Source organism: Staurois parvus, unplaced genomic scaffold, assembly GCF_062004578.1.
Source record: "Staurois parvus isolate SC_StPar_1 unplaced genomic scaffold, SC_StPar_1.0 ptg002866l, whole genome shotgun sequence".
Taxonomy (NCBI): domain Eukaryota; kingdom Metazoa; phylum Chordata; class Amphibia; order Anura; family Ranidae; genus Staurois; species Staurois parvus.
The window spans coordinates 58905-75753 of record NW_028320662.1 but is presented as its reverse complement, the minus strand read 5'-3'; the positions used below and the strand labels follow the sequence as shown (position 1 = coordinate 75753).

General features: G+C 42.3%; 1 long non-coding RNA gene across 1 annotated transcript; it reads right to left on the bottom strand.

Moving 5' to 3' along the window:
- Nucleotides 1–620: 620 nt before the first annotated feature.
- Nucleotides 621–5386, bottom strand: LOC149429003 (uncharacterized). The gene is made up of 2 exons (XR_016310649.1): nucleotides 5256–5386; nucleotides 621–843 (listed from the first exon to the last, which is right to left on the bottom strand). It is a non-coding gene; the product is annotated as an uncharacterized LOC149429003 (long non-coding RNA).
- Nucleotides 5387–16849: the final 11463 nt, after the last annotated feature.

The following is a 16849-nucleotide window of genomic DNA, read 5'->3' as shown; positions in this document are numbered from 1 at the left end:
AAAGGAGTAAAAGAAGAGAAAGAGGGAGGGAAAAAAGGAGTAAAAGAAGAGAAAGAGGGAGGGAAAAAAGGAGTAAAAGAAGAGAAAGAGGGAGGGAAAAAAGGAGTAAAAGAAGAGAAAGAGGCAGGGAAAGAATGGAACAGAAACAGGGGAGAGAGAAAGAAAGAAAGAAAGAAAGAAAGAAAGAAAGAGAGACACAAGACTTCCAGGGAGTGTTGGCGGGACAGACACAGGAGGAGAAAGCAGGAGGAGAAAGGGCGGCTTTCTCTCTCTTTCCCCATCTGTGGTGGGCGGGGAACTGTCAGCACTTGGCAGTCTATCCTGACAGAACCCGGTTGCAGCACTGCAGGAGATGGGGGGGGCGGCCTGGGGAGAAGCATACAGGAACCCAGGGCATGCAGTAGATGGATAGGAGGGGTGGCCGTGTGGCACAGAGGAAATGTACAGTCCGGTTACTCTATGTGTCGGGAAAAGAAGGTAAGGGGCGACCATCGGGTGGTAGGAGGTCACACCCCCAAGAGTAACATAGTGCCACGTCACAATTTAAGAATATTAGAGGCAAAAATATCTAATGAATTTTTTAGACACATAAACTTAGTACACAAAAAGTAAAAACAATGTTGCTTAAAACATATCTTGTATATATTTAAAATTGCATTGCACACTTGAAACAGAGCATGTCTCCCCTCACCAACCAACCATATCAACTACTTCCAAGAGAGGTTAGATGAAGATGGTGGATACAGTATACTTTTTTCAGAGGGTGTGGAAGGTCCAAGCTGTGTGAAAAATGTCCAACATGTTTCGTTACTGGAGTCGCTTCTTCAGGGGTTAGCAACACATCTAAAGTAATGAACAAATTAAACAATAAACATGTATAGAAAATCAGACAAAAAACAGCATAGGTAGCACCTAAAGGCGATTACATGGTTAGACAGTGTGCATTGTATGATAAAGAATTCCCCAGTGCAGCCAGAACAGGTGCAGCCAGAACAGGACAACGGATCCCACTGTCGGGTGTGGGGGCGCATCAATTATGCAATGGGCAGACAGAGAACCCCATGGAACTCACAGGCAAACAATAGATAAGGGACAGACGTCAGGGGTGCCAGTTGATGGTCAACAGTAGAGATGAGCGAATTTCTCAAAAATTCGATTCGGCTGATTCGGCGAATTCCAGTGTGAAATTCGATTCGATGCGAATTTCTTCGCTACGAAGATGACTTATAAAAAGGGTTTCTAGGCTTCAGAGAGCCTTTAAATTAGTGCAGAACACTGTACCTTTAATTTAAATGCCCTTGGAGATGAGGAAAGAGAAGGAGAAGGAGAAGGATGAGAAGAAGGAGAAGGAGAAGGATGAGAAGAAGGAGAAGGAGAAGGATGAGAAGAAGGAGAAGGAGAAGGATGAGAAGAAGGAGAAGGAGAAGGATGAGAAGAAGGAGAAGGAGAAGGATGAGGAGAAGGAGAAGGATGAGAAGAAGGAGAAGGATGAGAAGAAGGAGAAGGAGAAGGATGAGAAGAAGGAGAAGGATGAGAAGAAGGAGAAGGATGAGAAGATGGAGAAGGAGAAGGATGAGAAGAAGGAGAAGGATGAGAAGAAGGAGAAGGAGAAGGATGAGAAGAAGGAGAAGGATGAGGAGAAGGATGAGAAGAAGGAGAAGGATGAGAAGAAGGAGAAGGATGAGAAGAAGGAGAAGGATGAGAAGAAGGAGAAGGAGAAGGATGAGAAGAAGGAGAAGGAGAAGCAGAAGGAGAAGGATGAGAAGAAGGAAAAGGAGAAGGATGAGAAGATGGAGAAGGAGAAGGATGAGAAGAAGGAGAAGGAGAAGGATGAGAAGAAGGAGAAGGATGAGAAGATGGAGAAGGAGAAGAATGAGAAGAAGGAGAAGGAGAAGGATGAGAAGAAGGAGAAGGATGAGAAGAAGGAGAAGGAGAAGGATGAGAAGAAGGAGAAGGAGAAGGATGAGAAGAAGGAGAAGGATGAGAAGAAGGAGAAGGATGAGAAGAAGGAGAAGGATGAGAAGAAGGAGAAGGAGAAGGATGAGAAGAAGGAGAAGGAGAAGGATGAGAAGAAGGAGAAGGATGAGAAGAAGGAGAAGGATGAGAAGAAGGATGAGAAGAAGGATGAGAAGAAGAAGGATGAGAAGAAGGACAGTTCTGTGACAGTTTCTGTCTATTTCTGACAGTTCTGGGACATTCACTCCATACAGCTGTTTCAACCGCTGTATGGAGGGAATGTCATGGAACTGTCAGAAATAGACTATTAATGACAGTTCTGGGACTGTCCTTCCATGCAGCGGTTGAAACATTGTATGTATTTGTTTCCATAAATGGATCCATTTATGGAAACAAATAGATACAATGTTTCAACCGCTGTATGGAAGGACAGTCCCAGAACTGTCATTAATAGTCTATTTCTGACAGTTCTATGACATTCCCTCCATACAGCGGTTGAAACAGCTGTATGGAGTGAATGTCCCAGAACTGTCAGAAATAGACTATTTATGACAGTTCTGGGACTGTCCTTCCATACAGCGGTTGAAACATTGTATGTATTTGTTTCCATAAATGGATCCATTTATGGAAACAAATACATACAATGTTTCAACCGCTGTATGGAAGGACAGTCCCAGAACTGTCATTAATAGTCTATTTCTGACAGTTCCATGACATTCCCTCCATACAGCGGTTGAAACAGCTGTATGGAGTGATTGTCCCAGAACTGTCAGAAATAGTCTATTTCTGACTATTTCAGTTCTATGACATTCCCTCCATACAGCGGTTGAAACAGCTGTATGGAGTGAATGTCCCAGAACTGTCGGAAATAGACTATTTATGACAGTTCTGGGACTGTCCTTCCATACAGCGGTTGAAACATTGTATCTATTTTTTTCCATAAATGACATTCTGCAAATACACTTAGAGGAGCGCTGCAGATACACTTTTTGCCGGCTTGGAATTAATCTTATTTTCATCCTACTTCTTCTTCTTCATCCTCATCCTCATAAGAAGAAAAAGAAGAAGTAGGATGAAAATAAGAATAATTCCAAGCCGGCAAAAAGTGTATCTGCAGCGCTCCTCTAAGTGTATCTGCAGAATGTCATTTATGGAAAAAAATAGATACAATGTTTCAACCGCTGTATGGAGTGAATGTCCCAGAACTGTCATAAATAGTCTATTTCTGACAGTTCTGGGACATTCACTCCATACAGCTGTTTCAACCGCTGTATGGAGGGAATGTCATAGAACTGTCAGAAATAGACTATTTATGACAGTTCTGGGACTGTCCTTCCATACAGCGGTTGAAACATTGTATGTATTTGTTTCCATAAATGGATCCATTTATGGAAACAAATACATACAATGTTTCAACCGCTGTATGGAAGGACAGTCCCAGAACTGTCATTAATAGTCTATTTCTGACAGTTCCATGACATTCCCTCCATACAGCGGTTTCCGGCAAAAAGTGTATGTGCAGAGTTCCTCTATTCTGCAGATACACTTAGAGGAGCTCTGCAGATACACTTAGAGGAGCTCTGCACATACACTTTTTGCCGGCTTGGAATTATTCTTATTTTCATCCTACTTCTTCTTCTTCTTCTTCTTCTTCATCCTCATCCTCATCCTCTTCTTCTGAGGATGAGGATGAAGAAGAAGAAGAAGAAGTAGGATGAAAATAAGATTAATTCCAAGCCGGCAAAAAGTGTATGTGCAGAGCTCCTCTAAGTGTATCTGCAGAATAGAGGAACTCTGCACATACACTTTTTGCCGGCTTGCAATTATTCTTATTTTCATCCTACTTCTTCTTCTTCTTCTTCTTCATCCTCTTCTTCTTCTTCTGAGGATGAGGATAAAGAAGAAGAAGAGGAAGAAGAAGTAGGATGAAAATAAGATTAATTCCAAACAGGCAAAAAGTGTATGTGCAGAGCTCCTCTAAGTGTATCTGCAGAATAGAGGAACTCTGCACATACACTTTTTGCCGGCTTGGAATTATTCTTATTTTCATCCTACTGCTTCTTCTTCTTCTTCATCCTCATCCTCAGAAGAAGAGGATGAGGATGAGGATGAAGAAGAAGAAGAAGAAGAAGAAGTAGGATGAAAAGAAGAATAATTCCAAGCCGGCAAAAAGTGTATGTGCAGAGTTCCTCTATTTCTGACAGTTCTCTCACAGCTTCTTCACATGTACAGCGGTTGAAACATCTGTATCCTAAATGGAAACTAATAGATACAAATTGTATCTATTAGTTTCCATTTAGGATACAGATGTTTCAACCGCTGTACATGTGAAGAAGCTGTGAGAGAACTGTCAGAAATAGAGGAACTCTGCACATACACTTTTTGCCGGCTTGGAATTATTCTTCTTTTCATCCTACTTCTTCTTCTTCTTCTTCATCCTCATCCTCATCCTCTTCTTCTGAGGATGAAGATGAAGAAGAAGAAGAAGTAGGATGAAAAGAAGAATAATTCCAAGCCGGCAAAAAGTGTATGTGCAGAGTTCCTCTATTTCTGACAGTTCTCTCACAGCTTCTTCACATGAACAGTGGTTGAAACATCTGTATCCTAAATGTAAACTAATAGATACAATGTTTCAACCGCTAAACATGTGTTCCTTCTGTCAGAGAACTGTCAGAAATAGCGGAGCTCACTGCAGGGACACTTTTGCCGGCTGATCGGGAAATGTTCGATTCGCGCACCCGAAGTAGGCAAAATTTCGGTTTCGCCGCGAATCGAATATTTCCTGAAATTCGACTCGAATTCCAGTTCGCCTGGTTCGATTCGCTCATCTCTAGTCAACAGCGTCAGCATAATAATCCAACTAAAAAGGTGCCTCTATGTGCCACCCGGCCACCCTTCCTATCCAGCTGACCCCGGCCCACCAGTCAAATGCCTGGTGTGTCCTATGGCCAGTCCGGGCCTGCCTACTGTTCGGTTCATCACATTCTTGGGCAGCCAGAATCTGGAGGAATATTATTGGTTGTAAGCATCAGCTATGCCTATCAATGAGCAGTTACTAGTGCATTAAAAAGACCACACCTAAGTTACACTATTTTATTTTATTTTTTTATGATGAACCAAGATCTGGGGTATTTTGTTTCCAGTTCTCTTTCCACTTTATCAAGCTTTTCAGAATGATTGATTTTATTTGTGTTTATTCACCTTTGCTACTACAATGTACCTGGAAGTTAGACTGGCTTTTAGCATCCAGTTTTGTTATACATATCACTTAATATCTCAATATTAAAAAATGTACATACCATTTAAGTCCAATTGTGTAACAACAGTACGTTTTTCAGCACGTTTTTGTATGTCTGTGCATGTAACATCCACTAGAGGACAGCAAGGCTCCATCTGATGACAGATTTTATCACTTCAATATTAAAAGAAATATGAAGTAAATCAACAAAAAAGTTGTGTTTGAAAGCCATAGCAAAGTACATTTGATGTTATATTAATTAAAGTGAAATTAGCATTAAAAATAATGTTTTAGGCACTATTAAATTTATAGATGACATACATATAAGGGAGCGGTTCCCGAACCAAAGGGTCTGAATTTCTGACTATCCAGCTGTGAAATTTACACAACTCTGTCACACAGCACAGTCTTGCCTGGCAGAGGAAAATACCTGACTTTTTTCTGCTGCAGTTAGGTAATAGTAATAGAATATACTGCACCGCTAATCATTATCTCTGGGTGTCAAAAAGCTGAAGGGTAACACCAAAACAATTAGTAAATATAGGAAAAATAGTCCACTAAATAATGCAAAATACAAAAATGAGAAAACATGAAAAAAGTCCTTCTTCATCAAGCAGCATTCATCCTCTTCCAGAAACACCTGTGGATCTTCCAAACATTACACCACTGTGTTCCATCACCATCAGGCTTGCACGCTCACCTGATCCTCAGACCAATAATGTATACATCAGCATCCAGGGATAATCTTTATATTCTCAGTGTCACCACAGGCATGACATGCATGTCCCCTTTAAAGGCTCTCTCTGCTCAATAATGGTCGAAAAAAAAGGAAAAGAGGGTGCTTCCTAAAGTGTAATAATTTTTAATACTCAAATAAAAGCAAGTGAATGACACTCACATAAAAAGTGGGATCACAAGACCCATAGAAAGCATATACAACTTTCAGCGGCGCTCCCATTTTTCCAAACTCCAAGCAGGCTTTCATGTGTTTTGCACTGGGGAGAGGTGTCCGTCTAGCCACTCTGCCATAAATCCCAGATTGGTGGAGGGCTGTAGTGATGTCCTTCTAGAACTTTATTCCATCTCCACACAGGATCTCTGGCACTCAGTATGAGTGACCATTGGGTTATTGGTCACCTCTCTTACTAAGGCCCAGGGGTGGACTGACCATTTGGAAACTCGTGTACTGAGAGTAGGGGGCCCCATGAGATGCCCCTGGTACCTTTTTCATAGGCTTTTTTGAGTTTGGGCAAGGACACAGGGGCCCCATGATCCCCTATTGCCCGGGAACCCCATGAGTTGTCAGTCCACCCCTGCTAAGGCCTTTCTCCCGACTGCTCAGTTTGGCCAGGTGACTTGCGAAGAGTCCTGGTTGTGCCAAACTTCATCCATTGAAAAATTACAGAGGCCACTGTGCTTTTGGAAACCTTCAGTGCAGCAGACATTTTTTTGTAGCCTTCCTCATATCTGTGCCTTGCAATCATCCTGTCTCTGAACTCTGCAGGCAGTCCCTTTGACCCCATGACTTTTTTCTGATACAGTATGCATTGTCAGCTGTGAGGCCTGTTACAGTATAGAGAGGTATGCGCCTTTCCAAATCCTGTCCAATCAATTTAATTTACCACAGGTGGACTACAATCAAGGTGTAGAAACATCTCAGCAATGATCAAGAGAAGCAGGAGCTCCTGAGCTAAATAAAGTTGTTGCAAATTGTCTGAATACCTATGCCAATGTGACATCTCAGTTTTTCCTTTTTCATAAATTTGCAAACATTTATAAAATTATTTTTTCAGTTTGTCATTATGGGGGAGTGTAGATTAATCACGAAAAAATGAATTGAAACAACTGTAGTATGAGACTGCAACATAACAGTGAATAAAAGTGAAGGGGGTCTGAATACTTCATGAATGCATTGTATGTGTGCATATATATATATATATATATATATATATATAAATATATATATATATATATATATATATAAATTAGTGAGTGTACAGCTTGTATAACAGTGTAAATCTGCTGTCCCCTCAAAATAACTCAACACACAGCTATTAATGTCTAAACCGCTGGCAACAAAAGTGAAAATGTCCAAATTGTGCTTAAAGTGTCAATATTTTGTGTGGCCACCATTATTTTCCAGCACTGCCTTAACCCTCTTGGGCATGGAGTTCACCAGAGCTTCACAGGTTGCCAGTGGAGTCCTCTTCCACTCCTCCATGACATCACGGAGCTGGTGAATGTTAGAGACCTTGCGCTCCTCCACCTTCCATTCGAGGATGCCCCACAGATGCTCAATAGGGTTTAGGTCTGGAGACATGCTTGGCCAGTCCATCACCTTTACCCTCATCTTCTTTGCAAGGCAATGGCCGTCTTGAAGGTGTGTTTGGGATCATTATCATGTTGGAATATTGCCCTGCGGCACAGTCTCCGAAGGGAGGGGATCATTCTCTGCTTCAGTATGTCATAGTACATGTTGGCATTCATGGTTCCCTCAATGAACTATAGCTCCCCAGTGCCAGCAGCACTCATGCAGCCCCAAACCATGACACTCCTACCACCATGCTTGACTGTAGGTAAGACACACTTGTCTTTGTACTCCTCACCTGGTTGCCGCCACACACTCTTGACACCAACTGAAGCAAATAAGTTTATCTTGGTCTCATCACACCACAGGACATGGTTCCAGTAATCCATGTCCTTAGTCTGCTTGTCTTCAGCAAACTGTTTGTGGGCTTTCTTGTGCATCATCTTTAGAAGAGACTTCCTTCTGGGACGACAGTCATGCAGACCAATTTGATGCAATGTGCGGCGTATGGTCTTGGCACTGACAGGCTGACCCCCCCCACCCCTTCAACCTGTGCAGCAATGCTGGCAGCACTCATACGTCTATTTCCCAAAGACAACCTCTGGATATGACGCTGAGCACGTGCACTCAACTTCTTTGGTCGACCATGAAAAGGCCTGCTCTGAATGCAATCTGTCCTGTTAAACCGCTGTATGGTCTTGGCCACTGTGCTGCAGCTCAGTTTCAGGGTCTTGCCAATTTTCTTATAGCGTAGACCATCTTTATGTAGAGCAACCATTCTTTTTTTCAGATCCTCAGAGTTCTTTGCTATGAGGTGCCATGTTGAACTTCCAGTGACCAGTATAAGAGAGTGAGAGCGAATACAGCAAATTTAACACACCTGCTCTCCATTCAAACCTGAGACCTTGTAACACTAACGAGTCACATGACACCGGGGAGGGAAAACGGCTAATTGGGCCCAATTTGGACATTTTCACTTAGGGGTGTACTCACTTTTGTTGCCAGCAGTTTAGACATTAATGGCTGTGTGTTGAGTTATTTTGAGGGGACAGCAAATTTACACTGTTATACAAGCTGTACACTCACTACGTCACATTGTAGCAAAGGCCCTGATTTACTAAGAACTGAGTCTACCAGCAGACGCTGAACATTCAGGCGGACTCAATTCAATCAATCAAGACCTGTCAGTCTTCAGAAAGGCACCCAGCAAGCTGATTAAAAAGAGTTTACTTTCTAGACTCTTTCCTGTTCGTAAATACGTAATGACGTTGGGCACATTTCTAGATACAATGCCGGATATGCTTGCTAGGTGATGCACAACCATGGGCTTTGTCCCGTTGGCGTTTATCTGTTTTTATATGAGAATACTTATAATTTAAAATAAAAAGCACACCTATGCTATCATTATTTTTTAATTTTTTTTTTGTTGCTGTTTCTCCAAAAATGATCGGCTAACTAATGCATTTCCTAATGAATGTCATACAGTCTATTTTCAAATGTTAAACATTTTCACACTTATATCTCAAATAATTAGAATGTCTAGTTCTAATTTTCCAATATGATTATATATCTTCCTTCTCTTTGCTAATGTAACTATTCTACATTCCAACTCAAACTATGTCTCCTACAGTGGCTTAGTGGTTAGAACTCAGACCTTACTGCACTTGGGTCATGGGTTCCAATCCCAGTCATGGCAGCACCTGTCTAGAGTTTGCATGCACGGGTGTGTTTCTTCCAACACTCCAAAGACATGCTGTTAGGTTAATTGGACCTAGTAAATGTCTGAGTTTCTGGCCTTAGATTGTAAGCTCCTTGACATTTGTGAATGCCCAAAATATGGAGATCAATTTCCAGGGTTCTGTCAATGCCAAGAAGATTGATCATTCAATTAAGACTTTGGCTACTAACTAGAAAGTGGAAAGGGAGTGAATCTTACCTGCATCCTGTTCTGACAAGTTTGAAACTTTCAATTTTTCTTCTGTTTATATTTCATTGCAACTTTGTTTCTCTTCTCTTAGGCTACGTTTACACTAGCTTTGTCAGCAGGTGTCAGACAGGTGTTTGGGAAGCGTTTTTAACGCTTCTCAAACGCCAATGAAAATTCTGCACATAGCAGCACACAGTGCTGTTCACACTGAAGCGTTAGCGTTGCATCGTGACAAAACTCATGTCGAGTCAGGAGGAGTTGAAGCCTCCCATTCAAGTCTATGGTGCTGCTCCTCAAACGCCTGGCAGGCGTTTGCGGTGCGGTTGAGAGGCGTTTGTGGAGCGTTAATACCATTTAACTTTATTATAGGTGTTTGTGGTGCAGTTTTAACACTTGGCAAACGCCTATCAAATGCCTCAAAACCGCGCATAGGGCATTTGGGGAGCATTTGAGGAGAGTTAAAAACGCTTCCCAAACGCCTGTCAAACGCTATAAGGGCTTTGGCAAGAGTTAGAAACGAGCCCTTAAACCTCTCTCCTTATACAACTTGACCCCCTATCCCTCCCCCCCCCCGTCATCACCTGTTCCATCTGCAAATCTATGTATCACCGCCCCACTCTTTATTTAACTATTTATTTACTGATCAAGTTAATGTGTCTCATTTGCTATCACCTACAGCTCAGATCTCACATTATTATACGATTCCTGATTGTATCTCACCACTAGTCTGATTGAATTCACAATTCCTGGTCAGTCCCGTTCCCTGACCTCTAATAATCTTTAGGGCCAGTTCACACTACATGTGTTTCAGTTGCTTTTTCTGGATTGAAAACGCACAGAAAGAAGGTTATATGGTTGTCAATGTCATAGTTCACATCAGCGCTTGCAGTTCCAGTGAGTTGCAGGTGTTGCCAAAAAAGTTGAACAGGCTGCATTGTTTATGCATAGAACTGTACTGGAACACGGTAAAATGCCCTGGAACGCACTAAAATCGCACATGTCTCTAATTACATTGAAGAAAAAGAGAGGGGAAAAAATTACCTGGAATGCATAAAAAAATGCACTGGAACACGTCAAAAACGCATCCAAAATGCACTGGAACATGCCAAACATGCATCACAAAAGTGCATGCAAAAAAGCATCAGGAACACATCTAGACTGTGTTTCTATAGTGTGAACTGGCCCTTAGGACTTAACTGGAAGGGATACAAAAATGCAATGCAACGTGTCCAAAACGCATCCAAAATGTACTGGAACACACTAAACATGCATGCCAAAGTGCATGCAAAAACGCATCAGGAACACATCTAGACTGTTTCTATAGTGTGAACTGGCCCTTAGGACTTGTTCACACCATTGGTGGTGCAGAAACGCATGCAAGAGCACGCATTTTCCTGCACAGCAAAGAAATGCAATGCCCTCTGCAGATGTGTGCAGGTACCATGATGAAAACTTAACTGCACCTGCACACGTCTAGTAAACACATTCACAGCCACCAAAATGCATGGCACCACACTACTGTGCGGTTAGGTGCAACACACTTTTAAAATAATATGCCTGCAGTATTTTTGCATGTTCCCACACGTTAGGCAGCTCATTGAAATTAATGAGCTGAGGAAAAAAAAGTAAAAAATGCTACATTCGCACAGGTCCTCTGTCCTGTACAGCATGAATGAGGGGGTTGTTCATGTGGCTGGAGGCACTTGTTACACTATGGGGACACGGCAGCTGTACGAACACAGGTGTGCAGGCGTGGGGAAGTGGCCCCGAATGCTCACTGTCTGTGTTCAGGGCTGTACACCTGCACCCATATGCTTGTCAAACTAGGACCTGCAGCATTTCCATAGTGTAACATCGGTTGCCTGCAAACGGCGACAGCCACAAAAACAAACCACTGATTCATACTCTACAGACCACAGCACCCATGTGAATGAGCCCCAAGACCTCAATTACACACAGATTTATTTATTAACTCAGTACAGTTTTATCATTTAGATTTAAGAGGAATATGGTTGGGATTGTGTCCATAAATAATGTTTTTAGTGTATTTTTACCATAAATATAATTTGGATATTTTCTCTGTGGGGGGCTGTCAGGTATGCTGTACGGGGCCCCGTGATATCTAACAGTGGCCCTGGGTGTATGCTTGTGTCTGTGCCACCTGTATAGTTAGGAAGAACAATAACTTCTTCTATGGAATACCTTGAACCTCTGCTATGAACCTCAATGTATCTAGGAATCAGACATGTTTTTCAACTGAAAATACAATTATTAGTAATGTTTCCCCTGCAAATGAGGATCAGCTCCTCGGTCGAGAATAGCGATCTCGCCATGTCCAGATGTGGTCTGGAATTCCACAAGAGAACGATTCACAAAGCTAAAAAATAGATTTGCAAATTACCACTAAACTCTCCTAACTACACTCCCCACTACCACTTCTGGGTACGTACGAACATCCTTCCGCAAACATGATGACATATTTCCGGTATGACAGCCACTCTTGCGCTTCCTCCAACAGCTGTCTTGGCGTTTATTTGTGCACCAAAACAATTTTCCACGTGGCTCCATTGTGTATATGACATTGGTGAATATATATTTGCAGCTCTATTGTGTATTTGGCATTGGTGAATATATGTTTACAGCTCTATTGTGTATTTGGCATTGGTGAATATATGTTTACAGCTCTATTGTGTATTTGGCATTGGTGAATATATGTTTACAGCTCTATTGTGTATTTGGCATTGGTGAATATATGTTTGCAGTTCTATTTTGCATTTGGCATTGGTGAATATATGTTTACAGCTTTATTGTTTGGCATTGGTGAATTGGTAAAGGCCCAAAGTCAACATAAATTGGGGGCCCAATTTATTACTGTTAAGAGGATTGTATAAAAAGAATAGCTAGCTGCACATTGAACACGACCTATTCATTGGTACATAACATGGTCTTGTGGTGCAATAGGGGGCTTTTGGTTTGTTAGTTTGGACATACTTGCACATGTGCACTCGCAAGCTAGATTTGGGCATATTATATAGCTCGCAAAATATAAGTGCTAGTATATTGAATTTGAACATGAAATAACACCCCCCCCCCCCAAAATACATAGTCCAAATGTTTATTGATCAAATATATATTCCACATTTATTTGGACAGCAGCAACAAGTAGGTACAGTCAACTTCTTGGTGGAAAAGAAAAAAAAAGCAGGATTGATGTTGCTAAAATAGAATAGTCCTGCTCATAAGAGCTTACAATCTAAAAGATTATACTTCTAATGAACAGGTTACAGCAAGAAACAAACGGTTAATATGAATCAAGCAAAATTTTCAGGGCCATAAAATTAACACACACCATCACTTAGTAGGATTATCTATCCACAAAACAGGCTGCAGATAAAAATATAAATATAAAAATGCATAAAGTACCAAAATAACAAACACCTCTCACCTCCCCAAATCCCCCACACATACAGTTCTCAGCAGGTTTGTCCTAAAACTGCATTTCAATATAAATAAGCAAGCAAACTATAGCCAAGTGCAGATTTGGAAGAGCAGAGCAATTGACGTGTTAAGATCACAATGCAAAGATAATAAACGCACAATCACTGTACAATAATACACAAACACACTTTAGAAGGAAAAAAATGCAAAACATTTACAGCCAACATCAAAACACAGCCTGAGTGGGGTCTGGGGCAATTCAGCACAATATCTCTTCTTCCTCTCTCCCCCCCCAAACCACCATAGGCATGGACTTGCTGAAAATAACCTAGCCTATTACCAGGTCAAACCACCAACTACTGCAGGTCTTTATATAACATAGGTTGGATTTGGAGCATGCCAAACAAGGCCCCACCCCCAATGAAGGCCACACACACCACTGTCATTCATTTGGTCAGAGAAAGTGATTGCACCTGATTATCCAGCACCAATCCTCTTACCTCCTGCGTTAACCCTTGGTATACAGGCCTCACAAATCAGAGTCAGAAAGAAAGCCACAGTGAAGTGTACCTGTGCAGCATACAACAGAACATTGAACAGGGATGTGAAGGGGAACCCCATGGCAACATTTATTGGCACTATGGGCACAATTCACTCCAGATTATAGCATGCGTTAAGGCAGTCACATGACCACATCTCGCATGCAATACTGAAAATGTTAATTCACTTTTGCTAGTATGAGGGATTTCCTATAAATCGGAAAAACACTCCAGAAATCAAACATAAAAAGACCTTACACCTCGGTCACATCAAAGCCGATTTGGAAATCATGTGACTTACAGTGAAGCTGATGATTTCCTTGTGATTTGCAAGACAACTGACACAGATATCTATGCAAATCGCCACAAAAGTAGTACATGTACTACTTTAGAAATCGGTGTTGGAAACGCACCCATGTAACCGCTCTAATAGCGGACAATAGGGTGCGACTTGGCATACGATTTGCAAGTCGCATATCATGCAAATTGCATGCTAAGTCACACTCGATGTGACCGCTATTAGAGCGTTCATATTGGTGTGGTTCAAGTTTGGTCGGAGCCGCAACGATTTATAAAGTGGTGAATACACTACTTTTGGTGCGATATGCAGAGAGATCTGTGTCAGATGTCTTGCAAATCGCACTTGAAATCGGCATGTCCCCCGACTTTGAAATCATGCAACTTCACTGTAAGTCACATACTTTAAAAGTTGAGCTTGATGTGACCGTCGTGTAAGTCGCACGATTCAAAATCCGCTTTGATGTGACCGGGGTGGCCCCTAGTCACATCGGGTGCGATTTGGCATGCGAGTTGCATGCCAGGCGACTTGCAAATCGTAGGCCAAGTTGCAACCTATTGTCCGCTATAGGCTCTGTTCACATCAAATCCAATGTTGAAATTGTGTGACTTCACTGTAAGTCGCACCATTTCAAAATCCGCTTTGATGTGACCGGGGTGGCCCCCAGTCACATCAGGTGCGATTTGGCATGCGATTTGCATGCCAGGCAACTTGCAAATCATTGGCCAAGTCGCAACCTATTGTCCGCTATAGGCTCCATTCACATCCAATCTGATTTTGAAATCGTGCAACTTCACTGTAAGTTGCTCGATTTTCAAATCGGATTAGATGTGACTGTGGTGTTAGCCCCCGGTCACATCGGGTGCAATTTGGCACGTGATTTGCAAGTGGCAGGGCATGCAAATCACATGCCAAGTTGCAACCAGGCTGCGCGATTTGGGAATTGAAATCGTACCTGATATCAGATCTAGTGAATGTGAGTGTCTTAACATATGCGATTTGCTGCAGCACAATTTCAAAAGTAGTTCTTGTCTAACTTTTTCTGCATTTTGTAGCAATTTCACATATAGACTACAATAGAAATCGAAATGCAAAACACAATTGAAAACACAATAATTCGTTGGGAAATCTACAGAAACACGGTGAAATTGCCAACAAAAAGCACAATTTTAAATCGCATCTAATGTGAACCAAGCAGGCAATTCAACAAAGGAAATAAATCTTTGAAGGCATGCGGTATCTGCATGCTTGGATAAGGGTCTGTTATGGATTTGGGGGGGACCCCACGCCATTATTTTATTAAATTTTGGCGTGGGGATTCCCCTCCAAATCCTTTTCTCTCGTGCTCAATCTCTCAGCTCTTGGCTTGACAAACCCTTCCCAAAAGGGGGCGGGTGCAAACCAGGAATATCATTAGTCCAGGCCATTATTTCACCCCATCGTTTGACATTCACATAAGGTGCAGCTTTGAAGGTGTTTTGAACAGACAAGGCCTCATTCTAATTCACATTCTAGTGATCATTTAGACAGAAAGCAAAGATGCTGCCAGCACATCTAAGTTAGGGCAGCCACCCAGGTAGAACATGCAACTTCATTGCCATGGTTGGGATTCAAACTGATGACTCTAGTGCTGTGAGGCAGCAGTGCTAACCACTTATCCACTGAGCTGGGACACCCATCCAGCCTGCATTTCTGTGATGTGAATCAACCCTAAGTCCCTGGGCAAGGTCAGTGTAACTAGCCAGATATCTCAAATATGACACAAATGTTGTGCTATGTTGCCAATTTAGATATATGTTGGGTCTATGCAGTGGTGTATTTAGGTTTTATGCTGCCCTAGGCAACACAAAAATCAACCCCGCGGAGAGAGCCTGACACCAACCAAAACCACCTCCCCCCTACATTCCCTCCTCCCTGACCCCCCCATTCAAGAAAGCCTTCCACTACCACCACCCTCCATACACCGGCCACCCACCCCCCAGCGAAAGAAAGACACTTACCTTCACAGCTCCAGACATCCCCTAGAATGAGAGTCTCTGAGGCTTTTCATACACCTTCAAGCAGCCCGCAGCCTCTCTAGGATCCCACCTGGTCCCTTCTTTTGTTCCTTCTTCCGGGGAGTGGTGCTGCCCCCCCCCCCCCCTGAAAAATGCCGCCCTAGGCAAATGCCTTGTTTGCCTTGTGGTAAATACACCCCTGGGTCTATGTATCCCAATACAAAGGATTGCAATACTAATACAGGCATACCAACGCCTTTGTTACCGTAATTTTCGGTTTACGAATTAACATCCATTGAGAATAATGCCTCGGTTTACAAATTTTAAAATAATTTTTTTCGCAATACAAAGTGTATGTCGGTGCTGATTTTTAAATGCAAATGCCAGCCTTTTTTTTCTTTACTATAGTTCACAAGATTAGCTGTCACTTTCCCCGGAGTTACAGGAAGCTTTGTTTCTTTTAAGAAACTAAAAATAAACATTGTTTCCTTTAGGGAAATAAACTCAAAGAAAACTTTCTCTTTTAGCTGGGGGAAGTGACAGCTGAATTTCTGAGCTATAGTGAAGAAAAAAAAAGCGAAAAATACATTTAAAAACCAGCACCATAATAAATAAAAAAAAAACAGTGTGTGGGTCTCCCCTCCCATCCATACCAAGCCCTTCAGGTCTGGTATGGATTTAGAGGGGAAGCCCCACGCCAAAATTAAAAAAAAAAAGGCGTGCCCCCCCAAGTCCGTACCAGACTCTTATTCGGCATGCAGCCCAGCAGGTCAGGAAATGCGGATGAGCGAGAGCCCCCCCTCCTAAACCATACCAGGCCACATGCCCTCAACATGGGGGAGTGCTTTGGGGCAGGGGGCTCCCCCCCTAAAGCACCTTGTCCCCATGTTGATGGGGACAAGGGCCTCTTCCCCACAACCCTGGCGGGTGGTTGTGGGGGTCTGTGGGCAGGAGTTATAGGAATATCAATAATGTCACATGGGGCGGGGTCACTCGGATGATGTCTTCATTATGTTTTTTTTTCTCTTTTCAGGTCGGCGGTGGCATACATCGTGATTGACATTGGATCTACTTCGGGGGACATTTTTTTAGATTTTTCTTTTAATAAAGGACTTGTCAAAGAGTGTGTCCTGTGTTTTTTTACACTT